Below are 21,782 nucleotides of genomic sequence, written 5' to 3'. Positions count from 1 at the left end.
AGAAGAGAACCGATAAGAAACCGAACTGTGTTGAACGAAAAGTAGCAAGCAGCTAATTGAAGTGTGAAAAGCTTAAAGAACTGTTGATATACAAAGAGGAAAACTAGCAACAGATGAGTCTGACACCACGTGGGTGTTCACGCAGGAAACTCTGGGCGATTACCCAATTATTGAAACTACCAAAATCAGAAGGCCTTGGGAAAGGCAAAAAAAAGGGGTCAAAGTGGTCATACGGGGGTCTTGTAAAGTCAAAAGTCTTTGACCAACAGATGAATATGAAGCAAAGGGAAATTAATCCCACTTGGTAAAATTAACAAATGTACAGTGTGTTGGCAAGAGTGAACCTGATGGAGTGATGTCCACAGTAAATTGTTTGAAAAGACATTAAGACTCGTGAATGCAAAGAAAGCCATAGTGAACCGAAGGAGGGAGGCTGATGTTCGAAAGGGGTCCAAGCCCGAGAGAGGGAGATCCAGGGGTGGAAAGTCATCACCCCAACGTGCTTTTTGGAAAGGAACGTTTTGTTTGTTTGTTTGAACCCATCAGGCCCTGGCGCCAAGAGACTTTTTGATAGAAAAGAGACTTAACCACCGGATGCCTTGATTGCTGAAAGCAGAACTGTTAGCTTGTGCTGGGAAAGCTCGAGCGTGTGCTGTGCTCCAAAGTCCCGCCTTGTCCCGTGCTGAAAAAGTGTGGAAGGGAGACCGCAAGTAATACATCCTGACTTATCATTTTGTGAACAAGTCATTCTTTCTTAAAGAACATTATCCCACACTTCTTTTTTGTATTTAGCTTAAGGATTGGAAATAGGTTTTTCTTAGTATAGGTCATTTTATTTGACACAGTGCCACTAGGACTGCCTTATTATTATTTGATGCTCAAAGCTAGCTCTCATCTTAGATGTAGGTTTAGATTAGGTGTTTTTCGACCCTGCATTTCCAGTTTAATGAACACTCGCGAACTGTGATCACTTGCGTCTGTCTTTACTGTTGCCACCATGAGTGCCTTACATATGGTGTCAGGGTTGGGATGTGACTCAATTGAAACAAATTGGGGAACCCTACAAGTTCAAAAACCTAGTCAGAGAGCCTCTAACCCTTCCATCGCCACCAAGGAATCAATAGATTTTGATATTTGTAACAGTAGGGAGCCTGTTATTCCCCCTGGAAAAAGAGGAAGGATTCCTATGGACTTAGTTTTGATACCCCCTCCAGGGTGCTACATCCGACTAGCCCCAGAATCTGGCTTAGCATGGAAGTTCAGGATAGATGTCTGTGATGTTGGAAATGCATTGGAGGGACAGGGCCTCCCTGCCCTTGTCCTGTAGGCCTTTTTCATATGTGTTCTGTATTGCTTTCTGCCCAGGAGTCCATGTGGGACTCCTGACAGTGTAGCTCTTCCTATTTTTGGTTTGGTGTACAGACCCTTGGGATACCCTTATGGCACCCATGGGAGGGGGTACAATCCTGTGCCCCTACTGTATGTTTTTGGGCACCTGTGTGAGGCCCACAGAGCAGGGGACGGGCTGGTGGCAGCTCCGTGCTGAATTGACAGGTGCCCTGCGCATCCTCCATTTTGGGATGACCAGGCCCTGTCATTGGAATCAGTGGATCCCTGATAGGAAACAAGATGGCCCCTGTGGCCTCTTGCTTTCTATCGCCTGTTACCTTACTTTTCCCAAAGTCCTGGGAAGCCCTGACTCTGTCCCTTCCCCCCGACTGGCTGTTGGGTGGATGTTCCATACATGTTTTGGGGGGAAGTCCAGGCCAGACCGGCTGGAGCCTTCCCAATGACTGCATGTTGTGGGTATGCCCGTGGGGTGGGACCTGGGTGAATGGAGTGTATGACGAATATGCATTCCGTGTTATGGGTGTCTAGTATCTGGTGTTTGACCCATTGACTGAGACAGTTCTTCCGAAACTGATAATAAATGCAGTGTGTAGTGCTGAATGGCAGAGTGCTTGTCCGAATCCACATTCTGTGTTGTGAGTGTCTGGATGGATAAAGAGTGGCCTGAATGCACCGTGCACCTGATTAGCTGCCTGACTGCCTGAATGCCCTTCTGAATAATTGGTTGCCTGAGTGTGACCCAGTAGAGTAAATGGGAGATCAACAGTATATCTGGGGGCCTCTCACTGCTAGAAATCGTTCAGAAGCAGAAGTTGATACTTGATGCTTACTCTCGAAGCTGAGCCAGAAGAAGAAGGTGAACCGCTGTTTCAAGAACTGATCCAAGAGAGGACCTGGTTAGGAGACCTCTTCCCGAGCTAAGAGGGACTATCATGCACCAGCTGATCTTTGCCAAAGCTCCCTAGTAGACAGACCTATGAAAGGTGCCGACCGGAGAAGGGGACAGTCGAGGAGAACGAAGAGAAGCAGCGGACAGCCGTCCGCCAACTGCCGTCACCGACCAGAGCTGCATTGCTCCCTTTGCCTAAGAACATTTTGATCCAAGAACTCCCTTGTTCATCATTGTCAACCACTTTCGTCCTGCTGGAGAGAGTCAAGGCCTCCGACAACCGAGGAGAATCTGCTGGTGGGTTTCCCACCACCCGAAGACCGCAGAGACGCTGACGACTCGACGCCCTTGCTGGGCCAATGTTCTTCATTGACTCCTTGCGGCAACGAACACTCGTCGTCGAGGTGTACTGCACACCTCAGTTTGCAGGTTGTTTCGACCAATCGTCAACGAGCACCGCAAGAACCGAAACTGCTGCCGCAATGACCGTATTCACCCTTTTTTCTCATGGGATCTCGACGATCCGTGACTCCTGCCTTAAAGGGAGTCGTTCAAGAAGGATCCGTCGACTGCCTGACGTCGAACTTTGCTATTCCAGGTACATTGGGGTTCTAGAACTATTTAGAAGGAAATAAGACTCTTGTGGACAATATATGGACTGAGCTTGTATGATATATCTTTATTTACATGTTGCCCAGGTGGGGGGATCCTCATACAGGACTGTGCCTGGTGGTAGGGGCTCAGTATTCTGCCCATTGTTCTAACCTACTGCTTTTCCTCCTATGTCTATTGTTGGTTCTCTGGATTACTTGATTTGTGTGACATTTAAACTATGTCCAGTTGATGCACTTTCATGAAATCTGATAGTAATTGTGGTACCACGTAGAACTGTGTATATATTTGCCATTGTAGATTAACTGAGCACAAAGTGAGTTGTTGTGACTGTGTATATAACCTTGAACCTTAATTATATAAAGTCTGTGTTTTCACTAATACAGTGTGTGGACATTCCTTTGTGGGTGCTTGGGGACTACACTCTACTTAAGAACCAGTCTGCATCACCTCCTGAGAGCTAGGCCTTGATTGCTCGCCCACGTTTACCAAATAGAGAATCTTGGCTGGGGTCCTCTGTGCCTCTCCTCTACCATATAGAGAGCAGGAGTACAGACACCCACCTCCAGTCTTTACACTGGTGGCAGCGGTAGGATGCTTATGGTTTTAATAATCAGCGTGTAACCTTGCCACTTACAAAATATCTACACTTTGTTAAATTGAGGTTTAGTTGTGTACTAGATAACTACATTACAAGCAATGGAAACTATTGCAAATGGTAAATTGACTCGGATGAGCTTAGAGGCTCTACAGAGTGCTTGTGAAGCCAGGGAGTTAGACTTTGAAGATAACTCTAGGGCTGAGCTGATAGCTGCCCTGGTGGACTACCAGACTGCTTGTGAAGCTCTTGAAAGGGGGGATGTAACCAATGAGGACCCTACCCCTGGGGGTGTTGTTGAATCTGATTCTGGCAAAGCCACCATTCCTGCTACCTCTGTTCCAAACCCCAGCACTGCTCTTCAGGGGGAAGCCCTGAAGATTGAACTTTTAAAATTGGAGTTACAACTGGAACAGTTAGCTTTTCAATACAGAAAGTTGGAAACAGAAGCTGAATTAAAGAAAGAGGAGTTGGTACAACAAGTGATACTCAAAGATAGGGACACCGAGCACCAGAAAATTCAGCTGGAGAGAGCTAGAATGGAGACTTCAGCATAACCAGTTGAGAGTTTCAGGTTCCCAGCCACCAAGTTTATGAAAGATTTGGTGGGTGTCTATGCGGAGGGTTCTGACATCCTCCAATGGATTAAAGCGTTTGAGATGGCTTGTGGAATACGTGATGTTGACAAGAGAGATTGGGCTAAGTGTTTGTTAAGCAGAGTGCCTCAGACTGGATATGACTGTATTCTGAAACTAAGTGTGGAAGAAAGGGGTCAGTATGAGTGCATGAAGTCTGCTTTGATTGCCAAGTTTGGCAAGACACCTACCCAATACCTTAAAAGGTTCTGTGAATTTAAGAAAAGAGAGAATGTGTCTTGGATTGACTGGGTGAGTGGTACACATATGAACATGATGGGGTGCATTGATGGTTACAAAGTGAAAACGTTTGTTGAATTGTCACACCTTTTGTTTTTTTAGCATTTTTCTGAAGCCTGTTCACCAGAGCTGCGTCAGTATGTTGCTGACCAGAACATTTTAAATCCCTTTAAGCTGGCCAGGCTGGCTGACAAGTGGGTCTCCCACCGGGTGTCCCCTAAGGACTCCAGTGGGAAGGACAAGGACAAAGAAAAAGGGATCTCTCAGAAGGCTGAGGAGTCCCAGAAGCAATCAAAGTCAAATAAACCAACACCTTCCTCTCCTAACACCCAAAAAGCTAATGGGGATAAATCCTATATGGGTGGGAGTAAGAGTAGTGGCCCACCGGCTGCAAAGCTGGCTCCCAGTGGTTCCAGTACCATACCTCACATTGCTGGCACTTGTTGGGATTGTGGGGGTCTGGATCACAAGAAGGGTGACCCCAAGTGTAAAGGTAAGGCACTTGGAGTCCAGGCTGCCAGCCTGACCTACCCTTACCCCATGCCTGAGGTAGAGGCCACCGTCCTCCCCTCCTCTACAGGAATCACATTTTGTGCTCCTGGAGAGATTTCCCTAGTGTCCCTTGGGGCCTGGGACCAGTACGCAGAAGTACTGGCGACAATCCCACGGCATACCTGTAGGTTTTTGAGAAGTGTCCTCTTGAATGGCCAGCCTTCTACTGGCTTGAGACACTGGGGCAAGCATGACAGTTGGGGACAGGACCCTGCTTAAGCCAGAGGACTATGTAGGTTCTCCTCTGAGAACCACCAGGTTAGCTGGTGGGCCTCCCAAATTATTGCCTGTAGCATTAGTAAACATCACGATTGGAGACAAGACAGCAAAGCTTCCTGTCATGGTTCAGGATAACGTGCCTGCTAACATTTTAGGCAACGATCTAGTAGAGTTGGGGTTGATCGCTGATGGTCTCCCCATGACTGCTGCTGCAGTCACTAGGTCACAGGTGACACCAGGTCTGGCTGTGAGTCAGGTACCCGAGCCAAAGCCGAGGCCTAGGGCAAGAAGACGGAAGAACAAAAAGGCCCCTTCTGTGAAGGGGGCTCCTTCTCTTCCTGCTGTTCCTACTGCACCCATTGGGATTCATGCTCCAGACGGGCTGGATCCAGTGGTAAAACGAAACTCAACTACTGAGGGAGAAGAGGCAGAAGACCCTCCTGCTGGAGAGGTGCTCAACGCGGAGGACCACCCCAACCTTCAATGCCAGTTGGCTGAAGGGGGACACTCCCGGGCGGACTTCCGTAAGGGTCAGAGAGAGTGCCACTCTCTCGAGGGTCTGAGGAAAAAGGCCTTGTCCCAGGCACGGGGAGTAGTGCCTAGGACATTTCGGATCTATTGGGAGGGTGAGCTCCTTGACAGTGAGCCCACTAAGCCTGAACCTGGTTCCCCCAAGAGGTTGGTGGTACCCCAGGTTTAAAGGCCCTTCTTGCTGCAGTTGGCGCATGAGGTGCCCTTGGCTGGTCATCTTGGTACCAAGAAGACAAAGCAAAGTCTCTCTGCCCATTTCTACTGGCTCCGGATGGGAGTAGAAGTGGAGTTCCACTGCATGACCTGCACAACTTTTCAGTTGTCTGGCAAGACTGGAGGCAGTGTCATTGCCCCACTGCAGCCATTGCCAGTGGTTGGCACACCATTTGAGAGGGTGGGCATTGACATTGTCGTTCCCCTTGATGCTCCCACTTCAGGTGGACTTCAGTTCACCCTTGTCTTGGTTGATCATGCCACCAGGTATCCTGAGGCTATACCCCTGCAGGCTGTGACTGCCAAGGTGGTTGGCAGGGCTCTCCTGGGCATTTTCACCAGTGTTGGATTCCCTAAGGAGGTTGTCTCTAACAGAGGATACAACTTCATGTCGAGTTACATGAAAACAGTGTGGAAAGAGTGCGGGTTAACCTACAAGTTCTCCACCTCTTACCATCCTCAGACCAATGGTCTGGTCGAGAGATTTAATAAAATTCTTAAGGGCATGCTGGGTGCTTTGGGATAGCCCCTAAGGAGGAAATGGGATCTCCTCCTGCCATGCCTACTGTTCGCTTACAGAGAGGTACCTCAAGAGGGTGTTGGTTTCAGCCCCTTTCAGTTACTCTTCGGCCATCCAGTGAATGGGCCCCTTGCCTTCATCAGAGATGTTTTGGAAGCCACCTCTCCAGGTCCTGCCAAGCAAGTGGGGGACTATGTGTTAGGCCTCAGACAGAGGATGACACAGATGATGGGTCAGGCGACAGCGAATCTCAAGGCCAGCCAAGAATTGAACAAATACTGGCATGGCCTTAAAGCTTCGCAAGTGGATTGGATTCCAGGACAGGAGATCCTTGTGATGGAGCCTACCAAGCCTCAAGCTTTGGCAGATAAGTGGACTGGACCCTTCAGGATAATCTCCATGATGGGCGAAGTCAACTATCTGCTTGACATGGGACTCCATGGGGTAGCCCCTCAGGTATTCCATGTTCACAGGCTCGAGTCTTTCCATAGGCGAGCCGAAGTCTCATGTCTCTTGCTGGCTTCAAAGCAAGAAGAGGATGAGAGTGAGCCCCTTCCTGATTTGCTGCATAGCAACCCGCAGGATGGCTCAGTGGAGGGAGTGCATCTCTCTCCAGATCTGACGACAGAGCATCAGAGGGCCTGCAGGACTTTGCTCTGGCAGTATGCCCATCTGTTCTCACTGACATCAGGCCTTACACCGTGGTGTAGGCATGAAATTGACACTGGTGGCAGTGTGCCTGTCAAAAGCAGGTGCTACCGTATGTCAGATACAGTTAAGAACCACATCCTGGCTGAGGTCGCCAAGATGTTGGATCTAGGTGTTATTGAACCCTCAACTAGTCCCTGGTCTGGTCCAGTGGTCTTTGTCCCCAAGTCCCCAGCAGGTACCAAGGATTGGAGGTTCTGTGTGGACTACAGAGGAGTCAATGCCGTCACCAAAACTGACGCGTACCCATTGCCCAGGGCTGTTGAGCTCGTGGACACCATAGGTGCTGCCAAATTCATGAGTACCTTTGACCTTACCCCAGGCTATTGGCAAATAGATCTGACAGACTATGCCAAGGAAAAGACTGCATTCTCAACACCCGAGGGGCTCTACCAGTTTAGAGTCATGCCTTTTGGGTTGAAAAATGCACCTGCCACTTTCCAACGTTTAGTCAATCATGCACTCAGTGGGCTGGAGGCCTTTTGTGTGGACTACTTAGACGACATTGCCATCTACAGTTCCACTTGGGAGGAGCATTTGAATCAGTTGGATAAAGAGTTGCAGGGATTGAAAAGGGCTAACCTCACTATCAAGGCCACCAAGTGCCAGATAGCTCAGGGGAAGTCACCTATCTTGGTCATGAGGTAGGAGGTAGTCAAATCCAACCTCTCCCCAGTAAAGTTCAGGATGTACATGACTGAGAGACTCCCACTACTCAAACCCAGGTGAGAGCCTTCTTGGGCCTCACTGGGTATTATCGAAACTTCATCACAGACTATGGAACCATAGCTGGCCCTCTGACAGCTCCTACTTCGCCCAAACAACCAAGGAAGGTTAATTGGACAGAAGACTGTCAGAGGGCCTTTGTTGGTTTGAAATAAAGTCTGTGCAGGGCACCTGTGTTGTGTGTGCCTGATTACAGCAAACCTTTTATCATCTAGACGGATGCCTGCAATACCGGAATTGGAGCTGTCTTGTCCCAGTTAGATGACAAAGGGAGGAAACATCCGATCATATTCATCAGTAGACAACTCAAGGGTAGAGAATTCAGGTGGACTACTGTTGAAAAGGAATGTTTCAGTATAGTTTGGAGCCTGAGCCGTTTTAGGCCCTACCTTACACGGTCTACCTTCAAGGTCCAAACAGACCATAAGCCCCCAAAGTGGCTTATGCAGATGAAGGGTGAAAACCGGAAACTGCTCAGGTGGTCCATTAGCCTGCAAGGGCTAGACTTCACCATAGAGTATCGACCAAGGAAGAGTCACGATAGTGCAGATGGCCTTCCCAGAAGGTATGTTGACCGTCTGGATGAGAGCATCAATCTCGTGGGAGATTAGGTGCCCTAACCTCAGTCTGGGGGGGGGTGACTGTGATGCTGGAAAGGCATTGGAGGGACAGGGCCTCCCTGTTCTTGTCCTGTAGTCCTTTTTCATATGTGCTCTGTATTGTTTTCTGCCCAGGAGTCCATGTGGGACTCCTGGCAGTGCAGCTCTTCCTATTTATGGTTTGGTGTACAGTACAGACCCTTCGGATACCCTTATGGCACCCATGGGTGGGGTACAACCCTATGCCCCTAGTTTGTACTTTTGAGTACCTCTGTGTGGCCCACAGAGCAGGGTATGGGCTGGCGGCAGCTCCGTGCTGAATTGACTGGTGCCCTGCGCATCCTCCATTTTGGGATGACCAGGCCCTGTCATTGGAATCAGTGGATTCCTGATAGGAACCAAGATGACCCCTGTGGCCTCTTGCTTTCTATCGCCTGTTACCTTACTTTTCCAGAAGTCCCGGGAAGCCCTGACTCTGTCCCTTTCCCCTGACTGGCTGTTGGGTGGAAGTTGCATATATGGTGTTGTGGGGAAGTCCAGGCCAGACCAACTGGAGCCTTCCCAATTACTGTATGTTGTGGGTACGCCCGTGGGGTGGGACCTGGATGAATGGAGTGTATGACGAATATGCATTCCGTGTTATGGGTGTCTAGTATCTGGTGTTTGACACAATGACTGAGACAGCCCTGCCCGAAACTGGTATGAATGCATTGTGTAGTGCTGAATGGCAGAGTGCTTGTCCGAATCCATATTCTGTGTTGTGAGTGTCTGGATAGAGAAGAACTGCCTGAATGCACTGTGCGCCTGATTGGCTGCCTGACTGCCTTTCTGAATGATTGTGACCCAGCAGAGTGAATGGGAGATCAACTGTATATCTGGGGGCCTCTCACTGTTAGAAATCGTTCAGAAGCTGAAGTTGATACTTGATGCTTACTCTCGAAGCCAAGCCAGAAGAAGAAGGTGAACCGGTGTTCCCTTCGTTGCAATCTGAAACCTGCTATGCCTTCAAGAACTGATCCAAGAGAGGACCTGGCTAGGAGACCTCTTCCCGAGCTACGAGGGACCATTGTGCACCAGCTGATCTTTGCCAAAGCTCCCTCGTAGACAGACCTACGAAAGGCTGCCGAACGGAGAAGGGGACCGCCGTGGAGAACGAAGAGAAGCACCGGACAGCCGCCCACCGTCGCCGACCGCCGTTGCCGAACCGGAGCCGCAGTGCTCCCTTTGCCTAAAAACATTTTGATCCAAGGATTCCCTTGTTCATCATCGTCGACCACTTTCGTCCTGCCGGAGAGAGGCAAGGCTGCCGACGACCAAGGAGAATCCACCGGTGGGTTTCCCACCAACCGAAGACCGCAGAGATTCTGACGACTCGATGTCCTTGCTGGGCCAAAATTCTTTATTGACTCCTTGCGGCAACGAACACTCATCGTCGAGGTGCACCGCATGCCTCAGCTTGCAGGACGTTTTCACCGATCATCAAAAAGCACCACAAGAACCGAAGCTACTGCTGCAAAGACAGTGTTCACCCTTTTTCCTCGTGGGATCTCGACGATCCGTGGCTACTGCCTTAAAGGGAGCCGCTCCAGAAAGATCCGTCGACGACCCGACTTCGAACTCTGCTATTCCAGGTACATTGGGGTTGTAGAACTATTTAGAAGGAAATAAGACTCTTGTGAACAATATATGGACTGAGCTTGTATGATATATCTTTATTTACAGGTTGCCCAGGTGGGGGGATCCTCATACAGAACTGTGCCTGGTGGGAGGGGCTCAGTATTCTTCCCATTGTTCTAACCAACTGCTTTTCCTCCTATGTCTATTGTTGGTTCTCTAGATTACTTGATTTGTGTGACATTTAAACTAAGTCTAGTTGATGCACTTTCATGAAATCTGATAGTAATTGTGGTACCACGTAGAACTGTGTATATATTTGCCATTGTAGATTAACTGAGCACAAAGTGAGTTATTGTGACTGTGTATATAACCTTGAACCTTAATTATATAAAGACTGTGTTTTCACTAATACAGTGTGTGGGTATTCCTTTGTGGGTGCTTGGGGACTATACTGAACTTAAGAACCAGCCCGCATTACCTCCTGAGAGCTAGGCCTTGATTGCTCGCCCACGTTTACCAAATAGAGAAACCTGGCTGGGGTCCTCTCTGCCTCTCCTCTACCATATAGACAGCAGGAGTACAGACAAACCCTGCAGTCTTTACACTGTCGTAACAGGCATTATTGATCCCAACTTCTGGGGAGACGTGAAGGTTCTTTTACAGATTCATCGGGAAGTCCCCTTTGAGGTACGTCGAGGAGATCAGATTGCTCAGGGAATTTTGGAAAAAAGCTCTATTCCCTCAATTTAAAGAAAGCGAACTAGATAAAACAGAGAGAGGTAACTTAGGCTTTGGGAAAGCTGATAAATCTCTTGACTTCAAAGAAAGGAAGGGAAACAAACCTACCATCTATCCCGACCTGGCCTTTGCGCAGCGAATGACCCAGCCCTCGCTGAAGCTTTTTTACAAGAAATTCCAGAAGAAGAAGGCAGAGAGAAATGTAGTCCCTTTTTCTTCTTAAAACAAGGGTTACTTTACAGGAGAAAAACCTCCACCGAAGGTTTCACCACCTAGGAGAAGGCTGGGGCCCTCCCCCTGCCACCTAGGGCTACAGGAGAAGCCAGCTTTGGATCTGCATGCAACTCTTCAGTCACGGCACCCTCAGCAAGCGAGGAGGTGCGACTGATAACCCCCTCCTACATTTGAAGGCCTTCCTTGCTGTTGACCACGAGGTACCAGCAGCAATAGCAGTTAAGAACATACCCTGCGCACTCCTTTGACTGATCACCATTATAATTGGCACACCGTTCCTTGGTTCCTTGCACCGTGCTTTGGGCATAGCAGCCTGATTCTAAAATGGCTGGCGCACTCCCGTAATTTAAGCCCAGACCGAGGCTGTTGTCTTGTTGCCTAGCAAGGACTATCATTTTGAACCTATCGGCTTCGCCGGAAGGCGGAAGCCGGCCCTTTGCATAAGGCCTGTGTAGAAGGCCCTGCTTGCAATCCCAGGGTCAGTTTGCCCCATCACCGCCTTCGAGAAGGCTGGGGCCCTCCCCTACCACCTACGGCTACAGGAGAAGCCTACATTTTATCTGCATGCAACTCTTCAGCCACGGCACCCTCAGCAAGTGAGTACGAGCGACTGATGATCCCCTCCAACATTTGAAGACCTACTTTGCTGTTGACCACGAGGTACCAGCAGCAATATCAGTGAAGAACATACTCTGCGCACTCCTTTGACTGATCGCCATTAGAATCGGTACGCCGTTCATGCTTTAGGCATAGCAGCCTGATTCTAACATGGCCGGCGCACTTCCGTAATTTCAGCCCAGCCCGAGGCTGTTGTTTCGTTGCCTAGCAATGACTATCATTTTGAACCTATCGGCTTTGCCAGCAGGCAGATGCTGGCCCTTTGGATAAGGCCCGTGTAGAAGGCCATGTTTGCGCCTGTTCGTGCGTCGTAGCGCGTTGCTGCTACCTAAACCTCCCTGTCAGGGCCCCTTTGGAAGGTAAGCGCCACACAAGCAAGTTTTTCCCCTCCTCAGAGATTACGCCTGCTCATATTCGATGAACTCTCACCTTTCAAGAGTTGGCCTGCATCCTCTATGCAACGCCCACCAATCGCTTGACCCTGCCCCTCTAACAGCACTCCACCATAGTCACCACCTCCAATCTGAAAACCCCTCGTTCTTACCTCCAAGGTTAATCTCCCCCCTGCTACCCATCTGCTACGTACCCCCACCACCGGCACCTACCCATCCTCAACCGAGAGCACTAGGTGCAACGCTTAGAACATGCAGTAACACTGGTATGCCCCCTGCAACCCACTGTGCTCTGCCTTGCTACCAACCGCAAGACCTACAGGTCCGCATCTAGCCGAGCATCGTACTGCCTGCTCTCAGTAATTTATGTTATGCCTAGCCTATTTTGTTTTGCCTAGCATCGCACTGCCTGCATTTAGCCATTTTTGTTATGCCTAGCCTACCTTGATATGCCCAGTACTTAACTGCATAATTCACAGCCGGCTCCAGCCTATAGTGTCATGCCTAGCGCTCACGTTCATACCCCCAGCTCTGCATATAGCCCACTTTGTAAGCGGCCCGCAGTTGGCCCCTCTTCTCCCGCCCAGCAGCCTGCTGCACATCCCATAGTGTTACCTTGTGCTCTCCTCACTGTACCCTGTACCCTTCTGCTCTTACTAGCTGTGCTGCACCTAACTAACTGAATGCTAACCTAAGCCCTGCACGTGCCCTCCCCTCCACATGGCTACTCTACGGAGAGTAATGCTCACTATGGCCACCCTCTTACCTCTGTTCCACTCCATAGCACCCACTAAATTCCTACCAGCCTTGCAGCCTCAACCTCATCCTGACGACCTGTACACAGCTCCAATCACCAGTGCTAACAGGCCTATCTCCCCTGCCGAATGGATCCTCCCTTTCACCTCCCCTCCTACACCCCTGACCTCGTGTCCACTAGGCCTGAGGAACACAAGATTAGGTTCTCACTTCCCCTGCAACAAGACTACAAACAGACCTCCTGTCCCTCTTGACGTCAGCAAAATGTTCTACTTTCAGTCAACAATCCCTCCACTTGGATCTACCCATTCTCTTCCCTCCACTTGGATCTACCCATTCTCTTAATAATGCCTGCCCCCTTGTTCACCTCACTCCAGTACCTGGAACTCCCGACATGGACAATCCAAACATCAAAGGAGCACTTATAAATGCATGCTCCTTGGTCACCCATGCCCTTGACATTGCTGACCTTATTACTACTAACCAACTGGATCTCCTCGCCATAACAGAAACCTGGCTAGACCCTGCAGCAGGACCCACCCTTTCGCTACCCATCCCAGATAACTATACAATCATCCGAACAGACAGAGGCACTGGCAAAGGCGGCAGAGTTGCCTTCATAGCCAAATACCACCTGAGCCTCAGAGGATTCCCAAACACTGGCCTCCCATCAGCAGAACTTCTCTCAATTAAACCCCTGCTCTCAGTCACCCGCACCATCTTACATCATCTTATCTTTCGACCCCCTGGGGCCATGTCCTCCTTTTGAGGAAGGCATAACCCAACTTTTGACCTAAAATACCAAACCGGGTTCGCAAGTAATATTGCTGGGAGACCTCAATTTAGGTCTTCATGAATCCAATGATCCCAATGCCACCTCTCTAGAAAACGCTGTTACACAGCTCAGATTCAAACAACGTAGTAATAAACCCACCCATACCAAGGGTAGAACATTGGACTGGCTGGTAGACCTTAACTGCTCCATTACAATCCTCAACAACGCACCCTGTGCCTGGTCAGACCACCAATGCATCACCTTCTCCATACCGAAGGATGCTCACCCTAGTATTAATACTGCCTTTGCCCCACAATCCCTGTCCAGGATAAATGTAATATGACCCCAGACAACCTGCTACCACTGCTACAGCGCATCACTGACTTCCCCCATAACACAGACATGGACCCATCTTCCCTGGTTGACCTTTACAACGGTATCATAGAACATGCTCCAAATAAAATTGCCCCATTAAAATTAAGAAAAGCTAAACCGGCCGCCCACTTAAACAAATGGTTCACTGCCGACTTAAAAGCACTACGCAACGCCAAACGATCCTCCTTTAATCCCGAAAAAGGAAAGGTTCTCTATTGCCACTGCTACCTACAAATCTGCCATTACCAATACCAAAAGAGAAATCTACAACGCCAGAATCCAGAACGCAAAATCTGGTACTAAAGAACTATTTTCTATTGTAAGGGAATTAGAGTCTATAGCTCCACCCATAGATGACTGCACTAAAGACAAGGCCTGGTGTGCTAATATCCAGAAAGCCTTATCAGACAAAATAGCCTTACTACAAGCCACAATTGGGACTAAAAAGAACAGCCGAGCTCCTAATGCCCACTCACAAAAAAACACCTGACCCACAACCTCCCTCGTGCCACCCGTTCCATTTCTCCCCAGTCAATACTGAAGAAGTGGAAAATATCATCCTGGGGCTCAAACCCTCTAGCTGCCAGGGAGACACCTGCCCTGCTTCCGTTATCAAGGACGGAGCAAAAGAGTTAGCACCGTTCATCACTGTCTTGATTAACTCATCCTTCAAAAGCTGCTCAGTCCCCAACAATCTTAAAGAGGCATGGGCCATGCCTCTCCTCAAAAAGCCCAACCTAGATCCAAACATTCCCACCAATTACAGACCCATAACAACAGTCCTATTCCTCCTAAAGATACTAGATAGAGCAGCTTATCTCCAAATCCAAAAACATTTGGAGGACAACAACCTTCTCGGCCTGCAACAGTCCGGCTTCAGATCTAGGCACAGTACTGAAACTGCCCTCCTCGATTTAAAAATCCAAATGGATGAAGCCAAAGATAAAGGTAAGCTTGCTCTCCTTCTTCCGTTGGACCTTTCGGCAGCATTTGATCTCGTTGACCATCAGATCTTGACCAAACATCTGTCCACGGCTGCAGCATTCTCAGCGAACCCCGTCAGCTGGATCCATTCTTTCCTCACTAATAGAACAACAAGGGGCTTTGCACCCACAGTGTCGGTGGAACCAGTACCTATCCACTGTGGAGTCCCTCAGGACTCCTGTGTTTCACCCACGCTTTATAACATTTTCACTAGCTCCTCTTTGACCATCTTGGTAACCTGGTTGTCACCTACACAAACTATGCGGATGACACGCAGGTCCACATTAAACTCACTGGTTGCTACAAAAAAAATTCAAAACAGCTTCATGAAATCTACCTTGAAATTCAGACTTGGATGGCTACCCACAGCCTCTGTCTAAACGATGACAAGACAGAACTTCTGATAGTTGGTTCCCAAGTTCGTTTGAACAAACTTGACCCCGCTACAAAGCCTTCAACATTGATGGGAACAACATCAAAGTGGTCAATGAGGTCAAAACTCTAGGTGTTTAGTTAGACTCCACCCGCTCCCTCAAAAAACAAGTCAACACCACCGCCTCCTCCACAGCCTACACCAACAAACAAATCAATGCCTGTAAACCCTTTTTATCCACGAATAGCTACCTTAAACTAGCCAGGGCATTGATCTTATCCAAGCTGGACTATTTTAACACACTATTCCTAGGCTCTACTGACCGCAACCTAAATAGACTACAAGTTCTTCAGAACAATGCCCTTAGATCCGCCTTGAATATCCCACACTCTAATCATATCTCTGCCATTAGACGTGACACACACTGGTTACAGTACATGACCAGAATCCTTCTGCGCACACTTGTGGTCACACATAAAGGCCTGTCAAAAACAGCCCCCAAATATCTGACTGACAAATTCTCGAGGAACCAATCATCCAGACCTACTAGATCCTCATACCTACACTGCCTGAAAATATCTGCAATTTCAAACTGAGAACTGCAGGCGGTCTAGTTTCCCAGTGTTAGCGGCCAAGTGCTGGAACACCCTCCCCACGGCCATCAGAGCGGAACCATCCTTCTGGACTTTCAGATCCAAAGTGAAAGAATGGCTCTTTGCCCAGCTACACTAGCTCCCTCATCAACCTCTACCGAACTGAATCCAATGCCGAGCTGTTGATCCCATTCTTATTATCTGACTTCTGTGAATTAAGTACTCCTGTCCCTTAGATTTGTCAACTGCTGTACCACCACTTCTTTGCTTTTTACCACTGTTCGTCAGCCCAGGGAGGACTGTTCCCTAGTTTACTGTTTTTGTCACCATGTTGTTGTTATGTGGGTCATTCTGTAACCTGGTCCTCTTGCCTTGCTCACTGCCCTGCGATTGTACCTGTAACAATTCACCTATGCTAAGCGCCCAGATACCTCAGGGTTAGGTGTGCTCTACAAGTAATAAACTAAACTAAACCTAAGAGTCATTGAATGGTTGTGCTAGAGATCGCGCATCCCCACCTTACTGGAGGGCATTTAGGACAATTCAAAATACAGGCGCACATTAGTGGGAAACTTTATTGGCCGGGTATCCACGCCGATATAAAAACCTTTATCCAGACATGCAAAATATGTCAAAAGACCAGTACGCACATCACATTACCTGCCCCTCTGAACCCGTTACCGATCATAGTCCCCTTTTCCAGAACTGACATGGACATAATAGGACCACTAGAGACATCTAAATTTGGCAATAAATATGTCCTGGTGATCGTAGACTATGCAACCCGAAATCCCGAGGCATTCCCAATGTGTAATAACACCACCCAGAAGATCCTTAAGCATCTTCTGCCATATTTCTCCAGGGTTGGCTTTCCCAAAGAAATATTAACAGACCAAGGTTCAAATTTTATTAGTACGCTTATGGCCGAAGTGAAAGAGCTACTCGACATCACTGCCTTGTAAACTTTGGTGTACCACTCATAAACCGATGATCTGGTAGAAAGATTCAATAAGACCCTGAAACTAATTTTATCAAAGTTAGTAAACAACGACGGGAAGGACTGATCCCATGAGCATTATATGCCATAAGAAAAGCCCTCAAGCTTCCGCAGGTTTCTCTCCCTTTGAGTTGCTTTATGGAAGAGAACCCAGAGATCTCTTGGACATGCTCTGGGAAACTTGGGAAGAACGAGTGGAGGCCCCCATTCCAATCTCACAAACCGCCACTCGAATGCGAGAACATATGAAAATGGTCAGAGACTTGGTTTGTACTCATATGGGGAAAGCCCAGAATCAACAAAAGGCTGCTTATGATAAAAAAGTAGATTTAAGGTCATTTTCCATAGGACAGAAAATACTGGACCTTTTACCTACCTCAGAAAATAAACTTGTCTCTAAGTGGCATGGACTTTATGAGATAATAGAACGGACGGGAACCTGTACGTATAAGATAGACCAACCAGAAAACAGAAAGTCCACTCATACCATATAAACCTCTTGAAAGATTCCAACCCTCGGGTCATTCGATGGGGTGTAGACCTACAACCGTATTGATTCATGGTGGAACACCGAAAAGGAAAACACCAGGGAAATGTAGATTTTCTTTCCCGGTTCCCCTGTGAAACAAATGTGGCTACATCGCATGGATGAAGAGTATGCGAGAAACCCGAAGGCTTCCCCCTAACTAGTCCCTGGGGATCTACATCCAGGTGGCCAGGACACAGCCAGCGCTATTGGATCCAGTTCCTGTGGGTGGACCAGTGGGGGAGGATCACCTGGATGGGCAGTGGGAGTGGGACACTGATGGGTGAGACACAGTATCCCCCTTCTTTTTACACCTTTTCCCATTTTACCACGTATGACATTCAAAAACACTGTCCCCCTTTTTCCGACACAAACACTTGCACAACATGGAAGACAACGGACTAACACTAGAGCCGTTTACCTGACATGTCCCAACACAAGGGTCAGGCAAAGTCAGGCCATTGACCAGAATCACACAAAAACATGACGGCCCTTTCCCTTCCCCACAGGGATAAAAGATGGAGCACAAAAGCACAGGGCAAGCAAGGTAGACTGCACGCCGTGAGAGCTAACTCAGCACGGCAGTTCAAGAGGAGAAGAAAGACGGCGCACACCAAGGGGATGACAAGGAGAGAAGCGACCTTGCCCTTTCCGACTAAGGCCAGTGAATCCTTGTTAGGACTGATTTTCTATACTCTGGCATGGTGGACAGGTGTATAGAAAGCAAACCTATATTGTGACAGAACCAGCTCTGGGAAGCTGTAGCCAAACCAGTTTAGGTAGCAGTGACAGGCGGTCGGTTAAGTTCTTCAGAGGGGGTGAGTTTGTAAAGGGTCCACAATGTGGTCACACAATGGGAATTACAGATTACACCTAGACACGATGTATAAAAATACAGTTATTTATTTATGGCCAAGACACACTATAGAAACATGACTACTAGCCAGTAGACATATTACACAACAATATCAAACTACATACATATAACATTCACTTTGGTATAGGGCATAATACACATCAGAAACTCCTGCAAAGGAAAGATTAGACAAGTATTATGCACTTATGGTCCACAGAGATGATCCCTAACTAAAATTGTCCAGCCCTTAGTTGCCTGGGGCCTTTTGCCCAATAGTTCAGGTTACAGTTCCACAGAAGATAGGATGCAGGAAAAAAGTGCAGGTAAGGTGTCTGGGGTCCAGTGAAGGGTTCTTATCGTTCAAGTTAGACTAATGCCCAAAAGTAGCCCCAACAGTCAGATGTCTTGCGCAAGCAACCTATTGCATAGCCAATATTGTTATAAATAAGGTTTATTATAAGCCCGTATGCTTATAATGGGAGTATAGGGTTAGGTTAGAAACTCTGTAACTTACCCACGTACTCTGATTCTTCCCTAGACTTGGCAGAACAAAGGAAGTGTGTCCGACATTGCTTTTCCCACCAAATGTCGCAGCCCTCGATTCCCAGGGGTTGCAGGTTCAAGGTGATATGGTGTCTTTTATTTTTGCAAGAACTATCGGTCGAAGAATGCAAAAAAACTAGATGTAGCACCCCTCTCAGGACTTTGACTCGGGTCAGGTAAGGAATTTTCGAATGGTGGTCACAGCGCACGGTGACGCAAAAGGACTCAGCAGCCGTTGTCAGACTTTCCGTTCTAGCTCCGGTCCCCTTGATGCTAGGATGCCGAAATCCTGCAGGAGGTAGTTTGTAGGGCCAGCAGATGATCCCCCAAGTTTCAGGCCAAAACTCACTACGGTGATGCCGGCAGCATGGTAGCCCAAAAACAAAGCTGGTCAGCCACAGGACAGTTCCCGGGCACTTCCGAAGGCTTCCTCTGGGAGGGCACTGAGCAGACGTCGGGAATGGATGGTCCCTCCACTCCAAGGGCCGTAGCTCCTTCGAAGGACTACTAAAGATCACAAGAATGACAGGGCTCCTCCAGGACAGCAGCAGAAGTTGTTTGCCAGGCCTCCTTCAGTCGGGTCTCGGGTATCTTCGCGGGCCCCACAGCTGGACAGGATACTTGGCTCCTTCCGGTTTCTCCAGGATCTCTGAAGAATGGGTGCAGGGGTCCTTTTCTTATGCTAAAAGCCAGGTAATAGCTGAAACTCCCACTAGCCAATAGCAGGACTTGCCCCAGGACACACACTCCAGCAGTGGTCCAATTAGGACCACTGGCAGGAACATTCATGCATACCACTCTGACACGCTGAAACCAGTTTGTGGATTGGGGTCAGGCAGACCCAGCCCACATCCTGCTAGCAAACACCCACAGCCCTCCAGTAGCCCACCAAAGCTTCTGCTTTCCCGGGCACTGGACATCCTTACAAGGATTTTCCTGGCCTCTCAGGCCAGGAAGAAGGCTAAGAACAAGATGGCAAAAGAACAGGCGAAAAATCTCGTGGCACGGCCACGTTTGACCAGTAGCCACAGTTAGCCAAAGGCGGTAAACGTGGTAAAGCTAAAACAAAAATCCCCAAAAGTGGGGAAAAGTCATGGCTGCCACCAGCCTATCCTTTTAGCATACCTAGAGTAACCAACAATCCTCTGAGTGTTAGTCTAGGGCAAAACAAAAATGCACCCTATTGTACTGCAGTGTAAAAAGTTACCACAAGTGATACAAAAGTAACCAAAAGTAATAACTCAGCAACACAACTAAGGGAAACAAGGTTTCCCAGTACTGACAGCCTGAAGGACATATCAGTTACCCCATAACATATGAGCAAAGGCCAGTGCAGTGAAGCTTAAGGCTTCACTGTACTGCAAAACATACAGGTCAGATTCAAGAATAAAAGCACAAAGTTTGGGGGTTCCATAAAGATGGAAGGAAAGGTGCAGTAAAGAGAAATCTTTCCTAACAATCCTCCACAGAAGGAATCATAAGACCGCAAACAATAGCCAGCGTGTGTTGTAGCAGTGGTGAGCTTGGATCACAATATCATTTGCTGCTGTGCCTGTTTAAACTTGCCATTTTGCTTAAAACCGAAGCTCTGTGCCCTTTGGGAAATCTGTGTAGCTTCTTCAAAGAACCCACGCCCACTTCCTGATTCTTCCTGATTCGCGTTTCCTCCCACCTCTCTCCCTACCCTCCCTCCTCCTGATTGGTTAGATTTCCCTGCTCTGCAGACCTATTCCTTTGCAGCGGCCCGTGCACGCCTTTTTGGCCATAACCACGAGGTGAGCTTGGATCACAATATAATTTGCTGTTTTGCCTGCTTAACTTGCCATTTTGCGTAAAACCAAAGCTCCGGGCCCTTCGGGAAATCCGTGTAGCTTCTTCAAATAATCCGCTCCCACTTCCTGATTCTTCCTGATCCGCGTGTCTTCCCGCCTCCCTCCCACCCTCCCTCCTCCTGATTGGTTAGTTTTCCCTGCTCTACAGACCTATTCCTCTGCAGCGGCCCGTGCACGTCTCCTCGGCTATAACCGCAAGGTGAGCTAGGATCACAATATAATTTGCTGTTTTGCCTGCTTAACTTGCCATTTTGCTTAAAACCGAGGCTCCGTGCCCTTTGGGAAATCTGTGTAGCTTCTTCAAAGAAACCGCTCCCACTTCCTGATTCTTCCTGATTCGTGTGTCCTCCCGCCTCCCTCCAGGCCCTCCCTCCTCTATGATTGGTTGGATCACTGGCCTTAACCACCCTCCCAGGGCAGCTCTTTGCCCATCCAGCCCCTGCGGCTGGGGACCCCGAGGCAAAGGGCGGCTCACACAGAGGAGGCTCCTAATAGTGTCTGCGGGTGTCAGCTGGGGCGGGGGGTGGTGGCCAGCCGTCAACCAGCAACAAACAACAAGGCCAGCATAGCCGAGACGGCTCCCTCCTTAACAATGTACATCACCGTTATATGTTAGTCTACGTCAAACCTTAATGAACATTTCAGACCTACCTGTATTAAAATATTATATATCATAGACTCCTAGACCTTGCCCCCCTAGCCTGTCTCACATCTAGATAGTGCGCTCAAAGATTACTGTGTTGTATTCTGCCACTTCAAGACTCTCTCACATCTAGATAGTGCGCTCAAGATTACTGTGTTATATTCTGCCACTTCAAGACTCTCTCACATCTAGATAGTGCACTGAAGATTACTGTGTTGTATTCTACCCTCTTGGCCTGTCTCACATCTAGATTGTGCGCTCAAAGTCTACTGTGTTGTATTCCACCATCCTAAGATTGTGCACTCAAAGATGAGTTTTGTGTTCTGCCCTCTTAAGACTATCGCACTTCTAGTTAGTGCGCTCCAAGATTACTGTGTTGTATTCTACCCTCTTAGCCTGTCTCACATCAAGATTGTGCGCTCAAGATTACTGTGTTGTATTCTTCCCTCTTAGCCTGTCTCACATCTAGATTGTGCGCTCAAAGAGTACTGTGTTGTATTCTACCCTCTTAAGAACGTCTTGCATCTAGACAGTGTGC

At 48.4% G+C, this 21,782-nt stretch overlaps 1 protein-coding gene across 4 annotated transcripts in view; it reads left to right on the top strand.

The window, feature by feature from the left end:
- The window catches only part of LOC138567368 (uncharacterized), a 963,890-nt gene that overhangs the window by 140,059 nt on the left and 802,049 nt on the right, over positions 1–21,782 (top strand). The gene's annotated exons all lie outside the window — the stretch shown is intronic.

The sequence above is a fragment of the Ambystoma mexicanum genome, chromosome 2p (assembly GCF_040938575.1).
Source record: "Ambystoma mexicanum isolate Mex_15411 chromosome 2p, UKY_AmexF1_1, whole genome shotgun sequence".
In the NCBI taxonomy this organism is placed as follows: Eukaryota; Metazoa; Chordata; class Amphibia; order Caudata; family Ambystomatidae; genus Ambystoma; species Ambystoma mexicanum.
The sequence above is the reverse complement of the archived record's forward strand: the minus strand, read 5'-3'. Positions and strand labels throughout refer to the sequence as shown.